The 22,706-nt window shown below is 35.5% G+C and overlaps 1 protein-coding gene across 1 annotated transcript in view; it reads right to left on the bottom strand.

The window, feature by feature from the left end:
* The window catches only part of BCKDHB (branched chain keto acid dehydrogenase E1 subunit beta), a 233,054-nt gene that overhangs the window by 53,359 nt on the left and 156,989 nt on the right, over positions 1-22,706 (bottom strand). The gene's annotated exons all lie outside the window — the stretch shown is intronic.

Below are 22,706 nucleotides of genomic sequence, written 5' to 3'. Positions count from 1 at the left end.
TGAAAACGTAGATCTACCAAAAGCTCCTTATGAAGAATGAGAAAATACCAGCGTAATGCTAACAGGTTTACTCTCTTATACTCCTGACAAGTTATAAATCCAACTTAAAGTATTTTACCTTATCAGGACGGTAAGCACTTTTGAATTAATCACTTATTATTACTATAGCTTTCTCTGTCTTTAGCAAATGTTAGACTATTTTCTAATTTTTAGCAAATTTCTAATATTCCTTTGTGTTCCTAGAGAAAAATCTTTAGTCTGGTCCCATTTTTTACTTTTTCCCCATTAAATTATTATTCCAACTTAAAGTTGTTAATCAAATTGCCTGAAACTGTGACACTGTTATGCTTCAGTCTTAACTGAAATTGAGCATTAAATGCTAATCAGAAATAAAATTATAAATCCATAATGTATGTGTCTGATCGGCTTTAGTGACATCATTTCCTCCTTCAAATTTTTGAAGAGATGTGAGGTAAACAGACCTTAACCCAAAGAACTTGTGAGTTAAAAATTTTATGATACCTCCAATTAACGCCCTCCCCATTCAAGGTTTCACACTAGAGAATTTGTCTATTATCTTAATGACTCATTTAGAATCCTGGGGGGGGGGGGGGGGGAAGTACTGCTTGCTATGTTTTCTAAAACACCATAAGGGATTTGAAATATAAAAGCTGTATTTTCTAAAAGCCTTCTAAAAAGTACTCCTTTAACATTTTCAGACAGGAGTTTTCTTTAAGAAGTGACATCTGCTCATCTTTACGACCAAGATCAATTAAATCAGCAGTTACATTGTGCACCCAAACTTCTACCAAGCAACTAAGAAGCTCCCAGAATGCTATTTAAATATGGCCTATAAAATAATTACATTTTAAAGGTATATTGGAGAAAAGTGAACATTTAGAAGGCTTTAAGTAAGGAAAGCACTGAAAGTATTGTTGAGAGAGAGAGAGACCTTGAATTGGGAAGAACGAGGAAGAAAAGTAAAGAAAGAGTATATGACCGAGTCTCCAAAGCATTCACAGATGTTGTTAAACTTCATCCAATTTTTCTTGAGCTGTTTAGGAGGTCATGTCCAATTTCCTCACTCTGACATTTTAGATACTCCTGCAACCTCCATCATCATGCTGTAGGTTGAAAACAGGGTTAGCCGATTTCCCTAAAACATCAGTCTAAGCAAACAACCCAATTTAAGAACCACTACTTCCACACTTTCTTCTCTGCACTTAAATAAGCAAAATTAAAAGAAAATATAATGATGGTACAATAGCAAGAAGATTAGGGCAATGGCAAGCTAAAATTAAAGCTGAGAATAAGACAGATCTGAAGTCAGGAGCCAACTACCTTCTTCCAGGCCTGAAGGGAAACACAGCTTCAGGACGCAGCAGGATCCTTTCCTGAGGACTCAAGTTGTGAGCTCTGCCTGAGCAGCAAACAATACCTAGTCTCTAAGCCTGCTAGTCACCAACTCTACAACACTGCTGCGCCTCAAACAAAGTGAGATGCAAAAGGTTTTATAAATATTTCAAATCTATTCAACAAGTAACTCAAATAAAATAATCACTACTGAAACTAAAACCCAAGCACATAATGAGTCCAGAGAAATCGGTGACTAAAACTACTTGGCACAGAATAGGCAATTGTGTATTCTAAATGTTATTTTTAACTGAGTACTTTTAACTGAGTTAACTAATGTAAAAGAAAAAAATCTATGTTACTTTTCAAAGTATTTCTAACATCAAAATCAATCCTATCTGTCCAGTAGCTTTTGTTTGTTGATAGTGTAAAAACAATTTTTAAAAAAGAAGTGTATACAAATAACTTGCTACATATTTCACTTTATAAATGTTGATTTTTAAATTTCTGCTTTTTTATTCCTCCAGAGCAGTGATTTTCAACCTTTGTTTCTCACGTACTCATAAACTAATTACTAAAGAAAAAGGGGCCCTGACCTCTTCTTCCTTAGTAACTAATTTATTTGTGCCATGAGATGAAAATGGTTGTATTTAGTCAGGGGCATTGACCTTAATAATTAGTGTGTGTTTGTGCTATTAAAAAAAAGGTTGAAAATCACTGCTCCAGAGCATAGCAAAATAAACTTTTTAAAGGATATTAAAATATAGAGAAGAGTCCTTCAGTTATGTTTCTATTTTTGATGTGAGGATCTTGTTATCTTATAAAAAAAGGTTATAATACAATGCTGAAAAACAGCATTACATTTTGAACATCAAATTAAAGATCCAAACTTTCACACTCTGAGCTCACAACATGCAGACATATCATCTAACAATTAGTTATCTATATTATTTGAAGAACTGTAAACTAAGAACTTGCTTGCCAAATATCTCCTATGAGCGATATAGAAAATGTACTCGTGTTTGAAAACTTACATTATATACCTTTTAAAATTATATACAATAAAATCTTCCAGTTCTTAAAGAACAAAAACAATATCATAAATATGATATTATAAATAATGCCTACTTGTGTTTTAAACTTGGCCAAAATTTATGGCACAATTTGATAATTTCATAAAGTTTGTAGAATTATCTTGCTGCTTAAAAAAAAGGAAATGATTTTTTAACTAGGGATTATTTACAGTATCTATTTTTCTATCAGTAAAACTTGTAACAGTCATGTATTAAAACAAACTAAAAAGAAATTGTAATACTAATTCCAACAGGCCCAAATCTTCCTAAACATTCTCATAATATGTCATACAAGTGTCTTCAACTTTTACTACAAATACTATATCTGTTTTTCTATCAGAGACACATTTTTGGAAAACCTACTCTGGAATAAGATGACCAAGGTTCAAATCTGCTACCCACTAACTGTGTCATTTTGATCAAGTTGCTAAACTTTTTTGTGCCTCAGTTCCTTCATCTGTAAAACAAAGATGACAGTGGTTACTATTTTATAGTATCACTCTTTGTTAATAGCTTTGTGTTAATAGTAAATGTTGTCAATATATCCTTTTTACCACTTTTTATTTTTGCATTTTCCTTAAATACCCGCAAATCAGTAACAAATGCTTTAGACATGAGCTAAAGAGAAAACACCCTTTAGAAAAAATGTATCTCTTCCAAACTAATTACCGTACCTAGTTTACACTTCAATGCCCCAATATTACCTGTAATTGAATTCCTTAATTACTTAGCTACATTTTTAAACCTTAAAATGTATAAGATTTTTAAAAAATTACTGAGAAACTTGAACATTCTTGGAAAACTTCTTTTAGGATAGACTGCTTCTATTAATATTTCTTGGAGACCCACCTAAGTGGACCTGTTATCTGTGTAATAAAAAGCAAAGACAAAGTAGAAACATAACTCTGAGAAGTTATGCAGGATAATGCATATGTCTGCAGGATAATGAAAATATTGTTCTATGGCACCATTTACAAATTGATGCCATTTCCTAAACAAAAACAAAGATGGGTGATGGACATCAGGTTGACTTATTACTAAAAACATTAAAACAAAAGTCAATTCACATCATCAATAGCTAAGAGAAAAATGTACATAATACGAATAAATTGAACAAAATTATAGAATAAAGGACTGACCTTCCAAGGAAGGATATGGATATTTGAAGAGTTTCTATTCACACTACATAAGAAAGGGGAGAGGAAGGAGCAGGGTGAGGGGGGAAAGGTGAGAGGGATAGAACTCTAACTGTTCTCACTTTCTGGTGGACTAGTTTTCTGAAAAAGAGATCTTGGTATAGGCAGCGTTGACTCGGTCGAGTCTTACCTTAGTTTGCTCTAGCTCTTGCTGATTCTTAGGCAGCAGCTGGCATCTGTCCCCCAGGTAGGGTTATGTGGGCACTCCCAAGGGTATGCAAGAGATCAGAAGTAGGAACTTGGGTTGGACATTTCTCTAAGATATTTTTTTAATTTCATATGTTCTGCCCTAATTTTTAGTTTCTGTTGTCTATCACCTATTTTTACCAGACTTATTCAGTTCTAACTCTTAAGTGGACCTAGCTATTTTTGAAAACACTCCTTTCTTTCCTCATCCTGACATAGGATTATGTAAACCCCACTAACTGAAGCCATAAGATGCAACAGAATTCCCCTCTGAGTTTAGGTAATAAAATGTAGACTTTTCCCTGTGTGATTTATACATCCTAGTTTTAATAAAATAAAGCCCTATATACGGTTCTTGCTGTACACACTAGAAATTCTGCCCTTTTCAAGCGTCACCGTCATCATCCCATTTAGACTAACTCTGATATCTGTGAGTCTCAAACACAAGTAGTGCTGCCGCTCTACAGATGTTGTTGCCAAAAAAGACTGCTTCGTTCCATATGTTCACATTGCAATGTTTGTTTCAGAGCAGAGCTCATATTTCACTTTATTCCAGAATTGTGTTTCAGCACAACTTCATATATTTTCCATATCCCTTCACTTTATAACTGAAAACAACAAATCTACAATATAGCTTAAAGCTAAACAAATATAAAAGCACAATTAATGATAGAACTGGTTGTTGCTTTCAAGGTCTGACCAGCTAGCAAATTCAAATAGGTTTACACTGACATATACCAGACACGCTAGCTAGCTGTATGAGAAAATGCTTTTATCGCCTACCGAAAACATATAGCTTTGCCAGAAAAATCAGCATTTCACACACCTAGTTAGTCCTCAATGTTTCATGATGATTATATCATGATTACAGAACTAAACATTTTGCAAAATAAGAAGGTATAAAATAAGTTTTTGGCATTCACAAGAGAGTATTTACAAAACTCTTAAGAAAAGCCTGACCTGTGGTGGCGCAGTGGATAAAGTATTGACCTGGAATGCTAAGGTCATTGGTTCAAAACACTGGGCTTGCCTGGTCTTATTTGGGAGTTCATGTTTCCTGCTCCTCCCCCTTTCTCTCTCTCTCACTCTCTCTCTCACTCTCTCTCTAAAAAAATGAAATCTAAAAAATACTCATAAGAAAAATCTAGGATTTGTTCTAAAAAATAAGTCCTCTCTGTCTTTTGAACAAGCTTCTTATTCAAGCAGTAGGTAATGGGAATAGGTCAAAATGGGAGTAACTTTTTTTTTTAATAGTTGGACAATCAGAAGTGGGTGTAATATCCTACTTCCTACCAGATTGCTTTTCCTTAGTCTGACATGGAAGCTGAAAAATCTGTGGTCACTTACTATATCTATCTGAATGAACATTTCTTCTTTAGATAAACATACTCTAATATAGAGGTCAGCTCTATTTGACATACAGATAACCAAAAACTTCATGAAAACCAAGGCAAATATGAAATAACACTTAAAATGTTTGAACTGTATAGAGCATGAAAATTCAGAAAGGAATTATTTCACATGATCATACTCTACCTCTCTGGCAGCAAAAATCAAAATAAAACTTCACTAATAAATATGGATATTAAATTTTACCTATGAAATAGTTATCAATTTAAAAATATTATAGACAATAGAGACTGTTGGCTTTACAGTTATAAGAAAAAAGACTTTCAACAAACAAACTAGTTTTCACCTGACAGGCCCACCAACTACCCTTCCCAGTATCTCAGGAAAAGTACCTCTATTTGTATGTATAAATATATAACATTAAATTCTTTCTTCTCAGAAGATATTACAATATACGCTGTGTCCAGAGGAAAACAAATTTGTGAGCTGGTAGCAAATAAGCCAAGTATTGTGTGTGTGTTTTTTTAAGATACTTAAATAAAATTTTTTTAATTTATCTAATAATTTTTGAGAGGTAGGACATCAATTTTGTTGTTCCACTTATTTATGCATTCATTGGTTGATTCTTGCATGTGTCCTGACCAGAACTCAAACCTACGACCCTGGCAAATCAGGACAATGCTCTAATCAACAAAGCTAGCTACGCAGCTAGGGCCTCAAAAGCTTTGGTTCTTAAATAACCTTTTCAATAGAGGTAACACAATGATGATGTTATACATAACTCTGTTTCAGACTATTGCCTAAATGCTTCTTCACGGATGAACAAATAATATTTTGTTCCAATTTTAAGAAATAAAGCAAGTAGTAAGAAAAGTCATACAAAATAAAATTTTCAAGTACCTAGCAAGTTTCTTCAAATAACATAACCAGCCTTTCAAAATGGAATTTTTTCTTTTTGAGGACATTTGTTCTGAAGGAAAAAATGAAAATTTGGCTTCCTTTTAGGGGAAATCATTTAAAAATGTTTTATGGACCCCCACTTGTTTTTTGTCTTCATTTCAAATTTGGAAAGAATGTCTTTGTTAATTATGTGTCATAATAACCCCCCTCTTTTCAACTTTGGCACATTATCCTCTAATAGTGCCATTAAAACTACAGTTAGCTATGATAGCCTTGGAAGGAATTAACAATGTAGGAGAAGTTTCATATATAACAAACACCCTATCCCATTACACAATTTTAAAAAACCACCAGTAAAAAAAGTTAATTCACATAGTATCCTTAGGGGGAAACACAAACACACACACTTCATATTGATAAATGATCCACTTTAAAAATGCTTTTCAAATGTACTAAGTAATTCTATCAATTTTTTTGATCAACCATGTGAAAAAAAATTTTGCCTCCATCCAACCTCATTCCTTTACCTTCTTCCAGTATTATTATACTTCTTATTCTGGCCTACTAGAATGGAGAAGGCTTTCACAAACAACCTACCTAGAATTATGCTTAGTTTGTCCGTGGTGAGAGAAGAATTATAGTTTTGTTACAAAGATCCACGTTTGCTGAAACTAGCAGAGAGAAAACTGTCAAATACGGCAAAGGGGAAAAAGAGAGAGAGAGGAAAGGAAAGAAGGAAAGGAGGAAAAAAGATACTGTGGGTCACTGAAGCTAAAGAGGAATCCAAGTACCATGCTCTCTAATAGGAGGATTAGCTGCACCTAGGCTACTGTGACTCCCGCGACTCACTGGAAACACAGAGTAGTCAAGATCCTCGTTTTGTAAAATACATGGGTTTTATTAAAATGAATACTGCATTTAACTCATTAGGTAAAATGATAGCTGAATACATAATAAAACATTCCATCATATTAAAAGACTATTTTATCAACAACTGTATATAGTATTTCATTTTTTTACTGTACCTGAACTATGGTTTTGGAACTGCCACAGGAAAGCTGGTTTTAATAAACTATAGGATTGTGTCATGTTGGAATATTATTCACAAAGTACATTCAATTTGGTCTGCTTGCATACTTGGGTAGAAATCTATGCCCAGAAAAGTTCATGGTTAAAAAAACAGTGCATAAATTTATTGTTAGGGTGACGAGGCAGGATATTCTTCAGCAATGAGCTGTAAAAGTAAGAGTAAGTTTCAATTTAACTGCTGATATAGAACTAACATTGGTATTTAAAATACTAGTGGAATAAAGGGAAAAAATAGTGCTAGAGTATTTAAATATACAGCCATCTCAGGGAAAACTAAGATTTTGTTTGGTTCAGAAAGCACCAAACGATATAGGTACAGTGAGTTTATTATACTATTTGTATTCTAAAGATGGGAATTTAAAATCAATCCAAGAAAGAAATGCAGCAATGTAGCAATGAGAAAGGCAAGCTAATCCTTTCAATAACGGGAACTAATCAGAACTTGTTTTAAACAATGATACCCCTATAACTGTGGATGATATAAATGTGCATTTTGAAATGTCACCTCAAGGCACTTCTTAAAACATAAATATTTAGATGCTCCTAAAAGAATAGTCACATATTATGCTCTTTACCTAATAGTTTGATAAAGACAAATAGGTTCTTGGTGCCATCGGCAATACAGAACTATCTTAATAATAAACATTAGATGATCCTCTCAAGACCTGAAACAGAAAAGTCTCTCTTCAAACGGATCAAGAATTAAAAATGAAGTGCCTTCTTTAACATTAACCTGAAAGAAAAAAATATTCAACATTTCTCCAATCAAATGCAAATTTCAGACATTTCCGCAAACTAAAACATCTTTAACACTTTCATTAATATTGATGAATTTAAAAAACCGAAACAATTATAAACTAGATGATTTCTGCTTATAGCTTTCATTTTCAACTGCTTATTTTTGCAGTAAGTGCTGAATGCAACTTGTCTTAATTTTCACAACTATTTACATGCAGTGGAAAATTCATGAGAAGTAATTTCTCTTTTAATGTCTTTTAAACTCAACAATGTTTTGGTAAACTGTGAACTCGTTCATAAAAACAGATAATGACCCTTTAACAAAACAAACTAATTTGGGCTATAAATTTAATAACACTAAGTTATCAAAATTAAATGCGCTTTCTACAGCAGCAACTTTACTGCCCACCAAGATGCATGACAAACTAGCTCAGAAATTCGACTCTGTTTCCAGGAAGTCAACTCAGTCCCACTGACTGTAAATAACACACTGACAATACACGCCTAACATTTCTTTACAAATTCAATACGCTTCTTCATATTTACCTAAGACATTATACAAGGTGTCCAGGAGGGTTCGCCAGGTCATAGACACAGGCTCTCTAATTTATAAAATTTTAATAATCTTATTATAGTGTGAAAATTTTTAAGACAAGGTGGTATACTTTAATTTTTTTAAATACTTCACACCAAATAAGGAAATACTTTAAAACAATTATGCTAATTTTCTTTGAGATTACAACCAGATGTTCAAGTATTATTGCTCTGAAAGGAAAGTACAACTCTTCAGCTGCTAAAATACAGTTTAAAAAGATCAAACTACAGAAATTACTAACTTTTGACCCTGACTGGTTGGTTCAGAGGTAGAGTGTCAGCCCAGTTTGTGGATGTCCTGGGTTTAATTCCCAGTCAGGGCACTTAGGAGAAGTGACCATCTGCTTCTCCACCCTTCCTCTCCTACCTCTTTTCTTTTCTTTTCTTTTTTCTTTTCTTTTCTTTTCTCTTTTCTTTCTTTCTTTCTTTCTCTTTCTCCCTCCTCCTCCTCCTCCTCCTCCTCCTCCTCCTCCCCCCCCCCCCACACACACAGCCATGGCTCAATTGATTCAAGTGCATCAGCCCCAGCACTGAGGAAAACAGCTCCATTACGAGCACAGCCCCGGGGCAGGGTGGGTGGGGGCGGGGGCGGGGGGGGGGGGGCATTGCTGGGTGGATCCCAGTCAGGGCACATGTGTAAGTCTGTCTCTCTATCTCTCCTCCTCTTCACTTGGAAAACAACAAATAAAGAAATAACTAACTTTTTTTAAAAAGTATATTTTCCTTCAGAGAATCAATTTTCCACATTTAATGGTTTATTCATTCTATGAAACTTCATTGGTAACTATATGTGTCGCTGTTTGCTTTAGCCTCACTAGAGAATTATGAGGAGATAAAAAGCACTATCAGAATATTCAAAAGAAGTAACAGTTTGTCAGAAGGACACAGAGTAGAAATGTGAAGGATAACAGCATATAATATTAGTAAATTAATAGCGTATAATATCAGTAACTTTAAAAAGACAAATAAAATTTTTTGTTGTCTGGTCAGCAAATTGGAGTAATGTATAAAGGGCAGCAATTCAATCTATCAGTCTTTATGATGAGAAACATCTATATACCACATAAACCAACAAGAACATCACTCTTCTTCAAAGAAGTGGCTAACAACAGCGATGCTTGTAGGGCAAAGGATTCACTTAAATTATCCAGTGCCTGCTTAGTGCCAGGCGTGGTGCTGGTCCAGGATTGCAGGTGTTATCAAGCAGACACAGCCCTCAAGCTCACAAAGCTTGCCTTCTGTTAGTGGAAGGACACTAAACAAACAAGACACCTGCAGACACTCAACTTCTGTGAGGACAGTTCCATAGAGTCTTGTGAGGGAGGATGACGCAGGCAGAGGAGCAACTGTAGACGGGCATCAAGGAGAGCCTTTCTGAGGAGGTGGTATTTCACAACTGAGCTTACTGGAGAATCTACACACTCCCTTCTACCTGGTAATGAAGAGCCACATTTTTGTAACAGAACCTTTCAGTTGAGCTCGTTTCCTTTTGAACATTCCAGCAGAGTTAATTTTTCCCATCCAACTGGCAGATCAGACAGTCTTAAGTGAGGGGGACAGGAGTGGTCTTGCAACATCACCAAAAGGACATAACAAAATGCTAACCAGAGGTTAAAAAGAAAGGGAGTAAAAAGAGGGAAGTTTAGTGTAGGGTGGTCAGCAATGGGGGAAGGTCACATGAGGAACCCAGACCCGGGAACTTGGGCTAGAGCCGCCCACAACCATGCGCGCCAAAAGAAACTTCCCAGGAGTCCCTTGGAAAAGAGCGACCGTCTGCCAGTCAGTGAGATTTCACCATGTCATATAAGCTCAAACACCCTAAAGACCCATTAAGTATTCCCCATGTGGTCACCCCATGCGACTTCCCTGGCCTCTGTCCCCCGGACCAGGGAACATTGTCAGGTGGGATGCGCTCTGTATTCAATAAAGCTTTTGCTTATCCACACTTCGTGGCTACGCCCCTTCTTTCTTCCTCAGCAGGGAAAAATACCTTACATTTAGTATGAATGCACCTTTGAATTCAAAGGGGACAACATCTGACTAGAAAAATACCAAGGATTGTGTGAGAGGATTAGGGGTACTTTATCATTATCCAGGGAGAAGAAATGTGGAAGGTTTTCTCTGACAGACTTCTGTCCAGAAGGCTTTCAGAAGGAATCACGTCCACCCATTATAAAGCTAATACCAAAATAAGGGAGGGAAAATAACCAGGGGATTCAATATTTGTATCATTGCATGCTAGTAATGCTAGTCTCAGAATTACTGACCAATTAACATAGGAAAATTAAATAATCTGAATATCCCAATGTCATGCTGCTTTTGTTTTTACAACGAGAGCAAAGAATCAAACATATCATGCATGTTGGGAACAACACTAACTTACAAAATAAACAAATCTATGCAATGGGGTTTCACTGATTTTAAAACTATCCTATATCACAAATATGAGTAACTAGTATCACTGTGAATGACAATTCCTAAACTCAAATGTACATAATTAAGAAACCATGTCACAATAACATGAAATTTTAAAAATCAACTTTATGAAAAAAACCAGCTTTTATATTTAAAACAACTTAGGAAGAACTATAAGACTTATCACGCCACGTGGGAGAGACATTTAATTATAATACAGCTTTTAATTATTATTATGTTACATGTATAAAGAAAATAAAGAAATAATTAGGAAGAAAATAAAAATCAATAAAAGTCTTATTTTTTTCCTAGGCACAAGGGAAAAAAACCCCGTATATACATAGATTTCCTCTTTTCACAAAACTGGGCAAGTAAAACACCTCTAGGCTTGTACAGTGAGTTTTTCATTTAATACTGTATGCACACAAATGTTACAATGTTGTCAACTATACTTTTAATGAGGTAGTAAATCCACAACATTCCTGTTGTCATTAATATTGTTTCAAATATTTTACTATCAAAGGAACAACACCGAGAAAAATGCCCGTATACAGTTTTGTGTGCAATGCCAAAGTGACGATTGCTAGAATTCCTGAATCAGATGAAGCCTTGATATACATTCTCAAGTTGATTTCCTGGAAACAGAAATCAATTTCTACATTCACTCTGCACCATCTCAACACTTAATATAATTATTTTTTAATCAGCACCACTCTCATGAATAACAAATGATACTGGTATCTCCTTTTTTAAATTTGCATTTTTAGCCTTAATAAATAGCATATGGTTTCATGTTTATAACCATTAATAGTTCTAAAAATTGACTTTTAAATAAAGGAGCTATTAATTTCCTTATTGATGTTTAAGAATATTTAATATAGTACACACATTAATCTTCCATCATGTGTCCCAACATTTTCCCAGCTGTCACTCTCCTATCAATTGTGCTTGTTTTCTGTCACTCAAAATGCTTCATTTTATGCAAATGTATTACTGTGACAATATGACTGATCCTGTTGCTTTCTTTTTTGCTCAAAAATTCTTACCTATCTCAATATCCGTTATTTCCTATATTTTTGTTTTCAGTTTTCTTTTAAAGATTTTATTTATTCATTTTAGCAAGAAGAGAAGCGGGGGAGGGAGCAGGAAGCATCAACTCCCATATGCACCTTGACTGGGCAAGTAAGTCCCTGGTTTTGAACTGGCAACCTCAGCATTCCAGGTCAATGCTTTATCCACTGTGCCACCACAGGTCAGGCAAGTTTTCTTTTCTTTTTCAGTTCATTTAGAATTTATTAGGGGAATGGAATGCAAAGGGCAGATTTGAGGGTTTGGGGGGGGTTTTGAGAGTGGAGGGGCAGAGAGAAGCATCAACTTGTTGCTCCACTTAGTTGTGTACCCACTGACTGTTTCTCACAGATGCCCTGACTGGGGCTCGAGCCTGCAACCTTAGCGCTCCGGGACAATGCTCTATCCACTGCACCAACGGCCAGGGCCAGGCTTGAGAGGTATTTAAAACCCAACTGCTGAATGGGCTGGAGGTAAGAGAGAGAGAATGGGGCTGGGAGAGGGAAAAATTAGGGAGGCTAACAAGGAGGGGTTCAGATTAAGAACACGGCATTCCACGCTGAGCATATAGCATTAAGAGACTGAATCCATTTCTGACTAATTTATTCCTTTCCTGTCCTTAAAAGTTATGTTTCTTGAAACAGTAATCTACATTCCTTGTTTCCAGTCTTCACCATTCATTCACTCACCAGCCCAAATACATGTGGCTCCCAACCTGGCTACTCCTCTGCTAGAACCAAAGTCTTCCTGTTGCTATGTTCCAGACAGCTGTCAATCTTTAGCTGACAAACTCTGAAGACATTCAGGAATGTTGCCCATATACTCCATGGGAAAACGCTCCCCATTTGTCTTCTCTGATGGCTCTCTCCTCCTCCCTTCCTTCTCTCTGGCCACTCCATTCCACTCTCTTTTACAGATCTTCCTGTCTTTTTCTTCAGTGCTGGTATACCTAAGGACTTCTTTAGGAACTTCACTTGTAAGGATTATCCTTTTCTTCTGTGGTCATACCCATCCCCGTGGCCTCAGCCATCACAAGATAATGATTCCTCAAACCTTTCCTACACCTTAGGTTCTATCCTGTGCTGCAGAGACAAACTTTCATCCCCATTTTAAATCTTACAAGTCTAAAATAAACTCATCATCTTCCAAAAAAAGATGTGCTTAAACCTGTTTTTCAATGATATTCTCCTAACTCAGTGTAACTGCACCTCCATTCAAAAATCATCCAACCTAGAAACCAGGCTAACTATTCTGAACCCCTGCCTGCCTCTGTTACCCACCTCAGTCCCGGCCCTACTCCTACTGTCAGCGAGTCTTTCAGAGTCCCCCTTCTCCTCTAAAATTCTCTTTCTCTCACCCCACTTGCATAGCCTAGGTTTAGAAGACCCTCAAATCTCTCACATAAATTACTCAGTTTCATAATCAATCTCTTGTACTTCCTGCTTCAGCCCCCTCCCCTGTCCCCAATGCATTCTCAACATGGTGTCAGAGTTTTCTCTAGATTGTAAACCTTTCAATGTTATCCTTCTGCTTTACACCCATCTGCCTTAACTGGTATATATTGTGACTGTTTTTTGAATTTCTACTACTTCCTATTTTTCCAGGAACATGTATTAAGTGTATTTTAAATACATTATATGGAAGAAGTGGATTTATTTCTACTGTCATGTTTACTTCATCCATATGAAACAAATTCCTCAGTATTATATATAAGATTCTTTAAGATTTAATTCATACCTACTGTTGACCCTTACCTTGTACTATAAGCTTCACATGCTACCCTTCAATTTAGTATAACCTCTTTAATCCCTAGAATATCAAATATTTTTCTTGCCTTCTTATTTGTATTCTTCCTTCCACTTGGAAACATCCTCACCCACCTTCACTTACAGGATCATACTGATCCTCTAAGAGATAAAATTTGGCTGTCACATCTGGGTTAGATGATTATTTCATAATTTCACAGTCTTCTAAATATTTTTCTATTCTAGATAGGATTATTATCTATTTAGCATCTATTTTTTTCTACTACTTTCTAAAGTGTATCTAAAACAAGGATTCTATTTCTTGAATGAAATGCCCAAATTAAGGCTCTACCCACAATGGCCAATAAGTATTGACTGAAAAAGTAAGGGTGAGCAGCACACCGGAGTCATAAAAAGATGTGAGAAATAACACTGGAAATATTGGTTTGGACAGATGAGGCCCTTGAAGGCTGACTAAAGATCTATTTCTAAAGCCAAAGATCTATTGAAGGTTTTCAAGCAGAGAATGACCAGAATTTGATGCATGTTTTCAGAAAATAATGAATAGGAATGTGATATGAGAGGTTCAAGAAGACAATTTAAAAAGTTCCAAAAAAGCCTGACCAGGCGGTGGCGCAGTGGATAGAGCGTCGGACTGGGATGCAGAGGACCCAGGTTCCAGACGCCGAGGTCACCAGCTTGAGCGCGGGCCATCTGGTTTGAGCAAAAGCCCACCAGCTTGAACCCAAAGTCGCTGGCTCCAGCAAGGGGTTACTTGGTCTGCTGAAGGCCCGCGGTCAAGGCACATATGAGAAAGCAATCAATGAACAACTAAGAAGTCCCAACGCGCAACGAGAAACTGATGATTGATGCTTCTCATCTCTCTCTGTTCCTGTCTGTCTGTCCTTGTCTATCCCTTTCTCTGACTCACTCTCTGTCTCTGTAAAAAAAAAAAATTGCCTGACCTGTGGTGGCGCAGTGGATAAAGCGTCCACCTGGAAATGCTGAGGTCGCCAGTTCGAAACCCTGGGCTTGCCTGGTCAAGGCACATAAGAGAGTTGATGCTTCCAGCTCCTCCCCCCTTCTTTCTCTCCATCTCTCTCTTCTCTCTCTCTCTCTGTCTCTCTCTCTGTCCCTTTCTCTCTCCTCTCTAAAAATGAATAAATAAAATAAAATAAAAAATGAAAAAAATAAAGTTCCAAAAAAGTGTTGAAAAGAAAGAGAGCTCATTTTGGTAAAAGCTAATTGCTAGAAACTGGCAGATAGCATAGTTTCATGCTAAAATCCTTCCATATAAACTATTTTATCATACAAATTTCTTACCACTACCAAATTTAGCATGAAGTTGGCATTTTGAGCCTAGCACTCAAGAGCAAATATTTGAAGTTCAAATTAAAATTTTTTAAGAATAGACATGCAAATGGTCGAGCCTGCCCAAGAAAAAATGGGGAGAATTATAGGGCTGATGGTAGAACCGTGGCCACATTTACACTAATGAACAAAAGAGAAAAAGACATCGACAGAAACATGGTATAGTCAGGGCAAGGAGGAGGACCAAGAGTATAACTACAGTGAAGTTACTGCCCCACCCATGATGTGTCTCTCAAAGATTTAGTCTTTGGTTCAGATCTATGGCTATAAAACATGTTTGTTTAGTGCACATTCAACAGGCTTTGGGATAAAATGCCATTTATATCCGAACACTCTTGTGTTATACAGCTTTACTGCTTTTCTGATGCTCTGGCTCCATCTAAATAGATCTTGGTAGAGAAATACAATTTTCCTGATTATTGTATCTCCTTTGCATCACTAATTAAAAAATTTAAGATTATAAAGTTGCAGTAAATTATTGATGAAATTACTACTCTGATAGTTTTCTCTGATGACTCTTACTTTATCAACAGAGTAATTTTAACTAAACATAAATCCACAATGGTAAAAACTTAAGACCACTTAGGATCTTTTCCCTCTTCCTCAGATTGATGCTTTAACAGCACTTGTAAATTTGGTAGCAATATTAAGCTCATTAGATCAGTGGTCCCCAATCTTTTTTGGGCCACAGACCGGTTTAATGTCAGAAAATATTTTCATGGACCGGCCTTTAGGGTGGGACGGATAAATGCACAAAATAAAATTATGCGACCGGTGTAAAAACTGTGGTATTTGTAGATATAATTGTCACACTTACGATATTTATTGGGCTAAGTTAAAGAAGGAATGAGCATGTCCTCATTATTCAGGCTGTATTTAAATTTGTTATTCTGACAATGTTTCAGGTCTGATATCAATATGTAATATGATAGGCTCAGGCTCGCTACCAATCATGAACATACAACAATAAAAATAAACATAAATCCACTGTGTACTCATAATATCACACCAACAACATAACATGAGTAACATCCTCTCTGCCTCCAAACACTTTCCAGTCGCTATGGTAGAATAAGAGATAGTAGCCTATCTCTCAACAACCATAACACTAAATCAGTGGGAGCCCTGAGCTTGTTTCTCTGCAATGAGACGGTCCCATCTAGGGGTAATGAGAGACAATGACACCCGAAGTGTGTTGCTTATGTCCAGTCTATTCTGTAATTTTGTTTTGGTTGCTGTCACTGCAAAAAATCCCCCTTCACACAAATAGGATATCAGAAATGGCAACAGGTTTTTTAGTGCTTTTGTGGAGATCTCAGGGTATCCTGCCATGACTTTAATCTAGAACACCGGCAGAGTTGTAGTCTCAAACATATTTTTAAGGCCTCTGTCATTTGCGATCTCCAGTAGTTGATCCTCTTCTTGCATAGACACGCTGGATTCACCTGGTTTGTTGACAAGTGGATCGTGGATCCATTCCTTGGCAATTCATGGGTCTTCTGTGGTTGGGAAATAGCATTCAAACTCTTTTAAAAGCAAATACAGGTGATCGTGCACCAGCTGGGACAATGAAGGCTTGGGCTCAGTCTCTTCCAAAATTCCCGTAAATGTTTGAAACATGTCAAATATACCCTGTTCACGCATCGTCCCCACAAATCCAGTTTGGCTTTAAATGCAGCTATTTTATCTGCCAACTTGAAGACAGCTGTCATTTCCCCCTGAAGTGACCGACTGAGTTCACTGAGGAGGTTAAATATGTCACACAAGTAAGCAAGTTTTGCGACCCATGCCTCGTCACTGAAATGTGCTGCTAGCGGTGACTTTTTTTCTGAGAGAAATCTCTGCAGCGGCTCTCATAATTCAAACACTCTGGCCAGGGACCTCCCTCAGCATAACCATCTTATTTCTGTGTATAACAGAAGGTGTCTGTGCTCCGTGTTCATTTCCTTACAAAGCTGCTCGAACAGGCGCGAATGAAGGGCGTGTGCTTGATGTGGTTAATAACTTGAACGACATCATTCAATACGCTGTTAAGTTCCGGTGGTATATTTCGGCTAGCCAGCATTTCCCTGTGAATGACACAATGTGTAGATTCACAAGCAGGTGCAACCTCCTTAATCCGAGTAGTTAAACCAGACATCCTTCCGGTCATGGCAGCAGCTCCATGTGTGCATATGCCGACACAAAAAGACCATTTCAGTTTTCCTGATATATAGTCATCCAGCAATTTAAATAGTTCTGCAGCTGTGCTTTTGGTTGGCAATGGTAGTGCACATAACATATCCTCATGCACATCCTCTTGATAAAGATAACGCACGTAAACAAGTAGCATTGCCTTGTTGTCAATATCTGTAGATTCATCAGCCTGGAGAGCGTACCACGGAGATTTACTAATCCTTTCCAACAATTGTGATTCCATGTCCTCTGCTATTTCCTCAATGCGCCGTGTGATGGTGGTAGCCGAAAGAGGCATCTGTGCTTTTTAACCACAGCCTCTCCTAGAAGTTCATGACAAATGTCTTTAGTGGCTGGAAGGATCAATTCTTCAATGGTGAATGGCTTCTTAGCCTTAGCAATACAAGTAGCCACCAAGTATGATGCTCTCAGTGCACTTGCATTTATTGATGTAGTGGACACCAGTAATTGTTTCTGTCCTTCTTGTTCTTGCTTTTTTCTTTTGAAATACTCAGAAGGCTTGTCTTTTAAAGTAGGGTGCTTGGTCTCCTAGTGGCGAAGCAGTTTGGAAGGCTTCATTGCCTCATTACTTAGCCTTGGTGCACGAGAATCATCAGTTGCGATAAACCTATACTTCAAGTAGGACTCCTGGTATTGTCTGTTAAATGAAGCCTTCCTTTTCTTCGAGGTCGTAGGTTCTTCTTCTGTCTCCTCACTGGCCCTTTTCCACTTCACAAAAAAACTTTCGATGGAATTTTGTTTTTCACTCATTTTGCTACTTTATGGGTTTTAGCGGCAACATATCACATGACTGAGGCAAGTGTCAAGAGTGAGTCTTAGACGGATGTAACAGAAGGAATCTGGTCATTTTTTAAAAATAAAACATCGTTCAAACTTAAATATAAATACAATGGAAATAATGTAAGTTATTTATTCTTTCTCTGCGGACCAGTACCAAATGGCCCACGGACTGGTACCGGTTCGCGGCCCGGGGGTTGGGGACCACTGATGTAAAGGATTATACAGGACTTTATCTAATGCAGTGGTCCCCAACCCCCGGGCCGCGGACTGGTACCGGTCTGTGGGCCATTTGGTACCACAGAGAAAGAACAAATAACTTACATTATTTCCATTTTATTTATACTTAAGTCTGAACGATGTTTTATTTTTTAAAAATGGCCAGATTCCCTCTGTTACATCCATCTAAGACTCACTCTTGACACTTGTCTTGGTCACATGATACATTTATCCATCCCACCCTAAAGGCCGGTCCGTGAAAATATTTTCTGACGTTAAACTGGTCCGTGGCCCAAAAAAGGTTGGGGACCACTGCTTTACAAGGAACAGTAAAATTCCTTTACTTGAAATTATAAAAGTTTCCTTTTACACAAAGATTTGTATAAACCTTACAAAAATCTCCTCAAATATTAGAATACGATTACTTTAAAAAAATGTATGCGGCATGTACAATTTCTGTGTTCTTATTCTAGGAAGAGAGACCGCACAGCAAGGATGGAACAATGGTATGGAAACTTACCATCCTCTCCAATTGGACTCTTTATTACAGACTTATTGCTTCCATGTGTTAAAAAAAAAAAAAAATCAAACCTTTAAGCCAATCCCAATCCCTAAAATTTCTGGCACTCTTATTAAACATTGAATCCAGAAAAAACATTTTTTTATTATCACAGCCTATCAGAGCCACAATTTATTTCATTATGGGAATGTGTCAGAAATTAATAATAAAGGTTGGTTGCTATAAGGCTTAAACAAAGTATGCTATTTAAAGCTTAAAGCTGTTAAAATACCACAAATTACTTGGTCTCAATATTTAAATAAATAATGCCCATTTTGAATATTCCATTCTAGCACATATAAATTCATTTGGCGGAATATTAAAACATGAGGTTAACACTTTTTTACACAATAAAGTTGTGTGTGTTTGTTTTTTACAGTTATGGCTACATAAAGCTGAGGAATACAAACATCACATAAAATTAATTCATATAATTTTCTGAAACAGTGAAATCTTTGCTCAAACTATAAAATGAGATCAATGAATTACCTAAATTCTATTGTCTTGCACTTTTCCACAAATCAAGGTGCACAATGGGAATCTCCAAGTTCTGGTATGTGTGTCAAATGAAAGAAAGAGAAAGTTCCCTCACCCCAAAATGAGAACAGATGGGAATGTAAAATTAGATGGGAAGAGACAGTGAAGTGAAGCTTTGGATGACCGACCTAGAAATCTTCCCCTGAGGGGAGCCAAATATAGCGGACCTCAGCTTGTTCCGCTTCCCAGTTAACTTCCAAATTAAATCCAATAGGAATGCAAAGCAGTTCTTAGATTCAGTGTACTACTGGTTTTAATTTTTGTAAGCATATATTTTATAAAGAAACTATTGCTAAATATAAAACATTTTTATATTCAATATAAAGTAATCTCCTAATCATTTTTGTGAATTTAACCTTACTTCAAACTATTAACAATAAAACAATTTGGAATAATAGAATAAATGGCTTTATGAAAAAGAGGCAACAGGCATGAACAAACCTAAGATGCGGACACTGAACTCCTTTATAGTGGAAGTGCCATCTGCCGTAAGTTGAAAAACTATATAAATAAAATATATTTTATGTTTATTCTTTTCATATTTATCTGTATAACTAAAATCAATCTTAATAGTTATGCCAGCAATATTTCCTACACCTAGCAAAAAAGTTTTATTTGCTATCCAATCTTACACAGCATGATACAATGTTTCTAAAATATCAAGTATAACCTTAAAAGAATACTCTCTAGAGTGCTGTATTGTTTTCATTTTTTTTTATTTTTCAATATGGGTAATGATTTAGAATTTGAGAAAAACAAAAAAATCATGCTATCTAATTTGAATGTATTTAAAACAGTATTTTTATTACAAATAATCATTACATTATTAAACATAATAAAATATTTTCTAAATATTATTTTATTTGATAACAAAATAATAATTAAAATATAATTTTTAAGAGCAACTTTGTAAGATTAACCTTGAGCTTTTAAAAAGTTACCAAGTATCTTCCACAAAATAGTGTTTGTGGAGGTTATTTTCCATATGCTCACCTTCACATAAAATTTATATTCACTGATACAAGGAGAACAATTTTAATCAATAGTTTTCAATTTATAGATCATTCTCATCCATAATTTCAAACTTCTTTTCCAAGACAAAAATGAAAAGTTCTCTGTGTACCTTTTCCCTGCCATCCCAGAAAACTGGCTTTCAATATCTTAACCCTGTTCTATTTTTTACCTTCCTAAGTATACACTACAAAAAGAAATATAGAAATAAGACTCGTTCCAAGCAGTGAAAGCAACTGCACCTCACACTTAAGTAATTTCAGTTTAAACAATGCAATGTACTGGTAATTTGAAACAGGCTTCACTTTTAATAGGGAACGAGGCCTTTCTTGAAGAAGGTACTCAAAAAAGTACATGGCATTTAGTTGAATGTGTGCAAAAACAATTACTGAAATATAGATTTTGTTATTCAGAATACTCTAAATTACACGCAATCATTATCACCAAAAAGGGAGAAAGACCTCTCCAGGGTCTAGCTTGCTCTCTTCTGTTGACTTCCTTACTGATACATAAAAGCTAACAGGCAAACTTTGGGAGATATTATGTTGATTCTATTTGATTAAATTCATTTACACACTTTCCATTTGTGCAAATAAAATCTGAATTAAGAAAAACTGTGAACATTTTCAAATGCATCCACATGTTAATAAGTCAAATTCTAACTCCCCAAAATATTAAATGCAGATCCCCCTAACAATTTTACATTATTGCTTTAATTCATTTTCTGGTTAGTTGGTTGAATGATTTTAACATGGAAAACAGAGAACATTTAATAATAAATCCGAAACTTTTATCTTCCCCTTGGAGGTTTGGGACTGGGTAAAGAATGCACACGTACACACAAATATTTACTCAATATTCCTGTCCATGTCCCAGAGCTTTCACTGTCTTTTCAACCAAGTAAGTTACATGCACTGTGGATGACAAAACTATAAAAGGAACATGGCTGCCTTAGGTTGTCAGAGTTTCACAGATGGCAGACACCTGAGGATCCCAGGGCATATTCTCAGGAGTCAGAAAGTATTACAAAGTGTCTGTTTTGTTTCGGTGTCTCTATATCATGTAAATATAATTATATCCTGGATAATAACCTTCACAACTTTTAGCACAAATTAATAACACATAATTTCAGGATCTTACTTTGAGACAATGTTTATGATTATGTTGGGTGTTAGCTTTTTATGCTAATTGTGTTTAACTCATGATAATGGTGTTCCTCAAACTGGAATTCATACATGCTCTTGAAGCTTGAGAAACATTTTTCTGTCAACATGAGTCCACATATTATTCAAGACCAAGAGACATTAAATTAGATAATTTTTCTAATTCCTTCTCAGTTTTAAAAATATGTGACATTCTATTGAATCTCACTAATAATTTATGAGATCAAATTTAAAAGTCAGCCTTAGAGAAAACTAACTTCACAAGGAGTGATATATGTTCTACTTGTTTTCCTTTTATATTTAAATGCAAATGAAATTTCTGAGCTAAGAATAAGATGGCATTCAGATGACAAAACAAACCAAGGCTATCAGATAACAGTTCTATTAGCAGTAGTCACTATCATTTCAAATGGGTTAGTGGACTACATTATTGACCAGAAGTCAGAAAATCCCAGTTTCTTTTTTCAGTTTGCCTCTGATTTGAAATAACATCTTAGTGTTGAAATAATTCATTCTTGCAACCTTTGTTTTGTTTTGTTTTTTTCTTGTTTTACAAAATTAGTACATTTTGCTAGTCAATGAACAAATACTGGGGTACTCATGTTACAGGATAAAAAGTATATTTCAAATTTAAATTTATTTAATAAATAGAAAAACATCTATAAAACTCAATTTATTTTTTAAATTTGATAGTGACAATATATATAACATAAAAATTACAGTATATTTTGTTTCTGAACATATAGATTATTTTGATCTAGCTTTAAAAACAGTTGTTTAAATTTGCTTCACCTAATTTAAAAATATTTATAATGTTGTCAATTATCACTTAAAGATATTTTATTGTTAGAAATCACTGTTTAGTGTTTAAAACTTTAAAAATAAAATTTTATTTCTCATAGAACATAATCTTATATCAAGTTTTTAAACCATATACTCTTAAAAGGATTCTCAATTTATATGTATTTTAACAACAGAATTATCTTACCACCCGTAAAGAACAGTAAAATGTGTGAAAACTGCAAAGATATTTTGAATTTAAAATGCATGCAATTTACATTTGAAATATAATTATATAATTTAATATTAAAAATTAGGGGAAATGAAATTCATTTAAATCATTTTATTTATATCTATAATACAAAGGTGAATAAAAGTTTTAAGTA

The sequence above is a fragment of the Saccopteryx bilineata genome, chromosome 1, assembly GCF_036850765.1.
Source record: "Saccopteryx bilineata isolate mSacBil1 chromosome 1, mSacBil1_pri_phased_curated, whole genome shotgun sequence".
Classification (NCBI taxonomy): Eukaryota; Metazoa; Chordata; class Mammalia; order Chiroptera; family Emballonuridae; genus Saccopteryx; species Saccopteryx bilineata.
The sequence above is the reverse complement of the archived record's forward strand: the minus strand, read 5'-3'. Positions and strand labels throughout refer to the sequence as shown.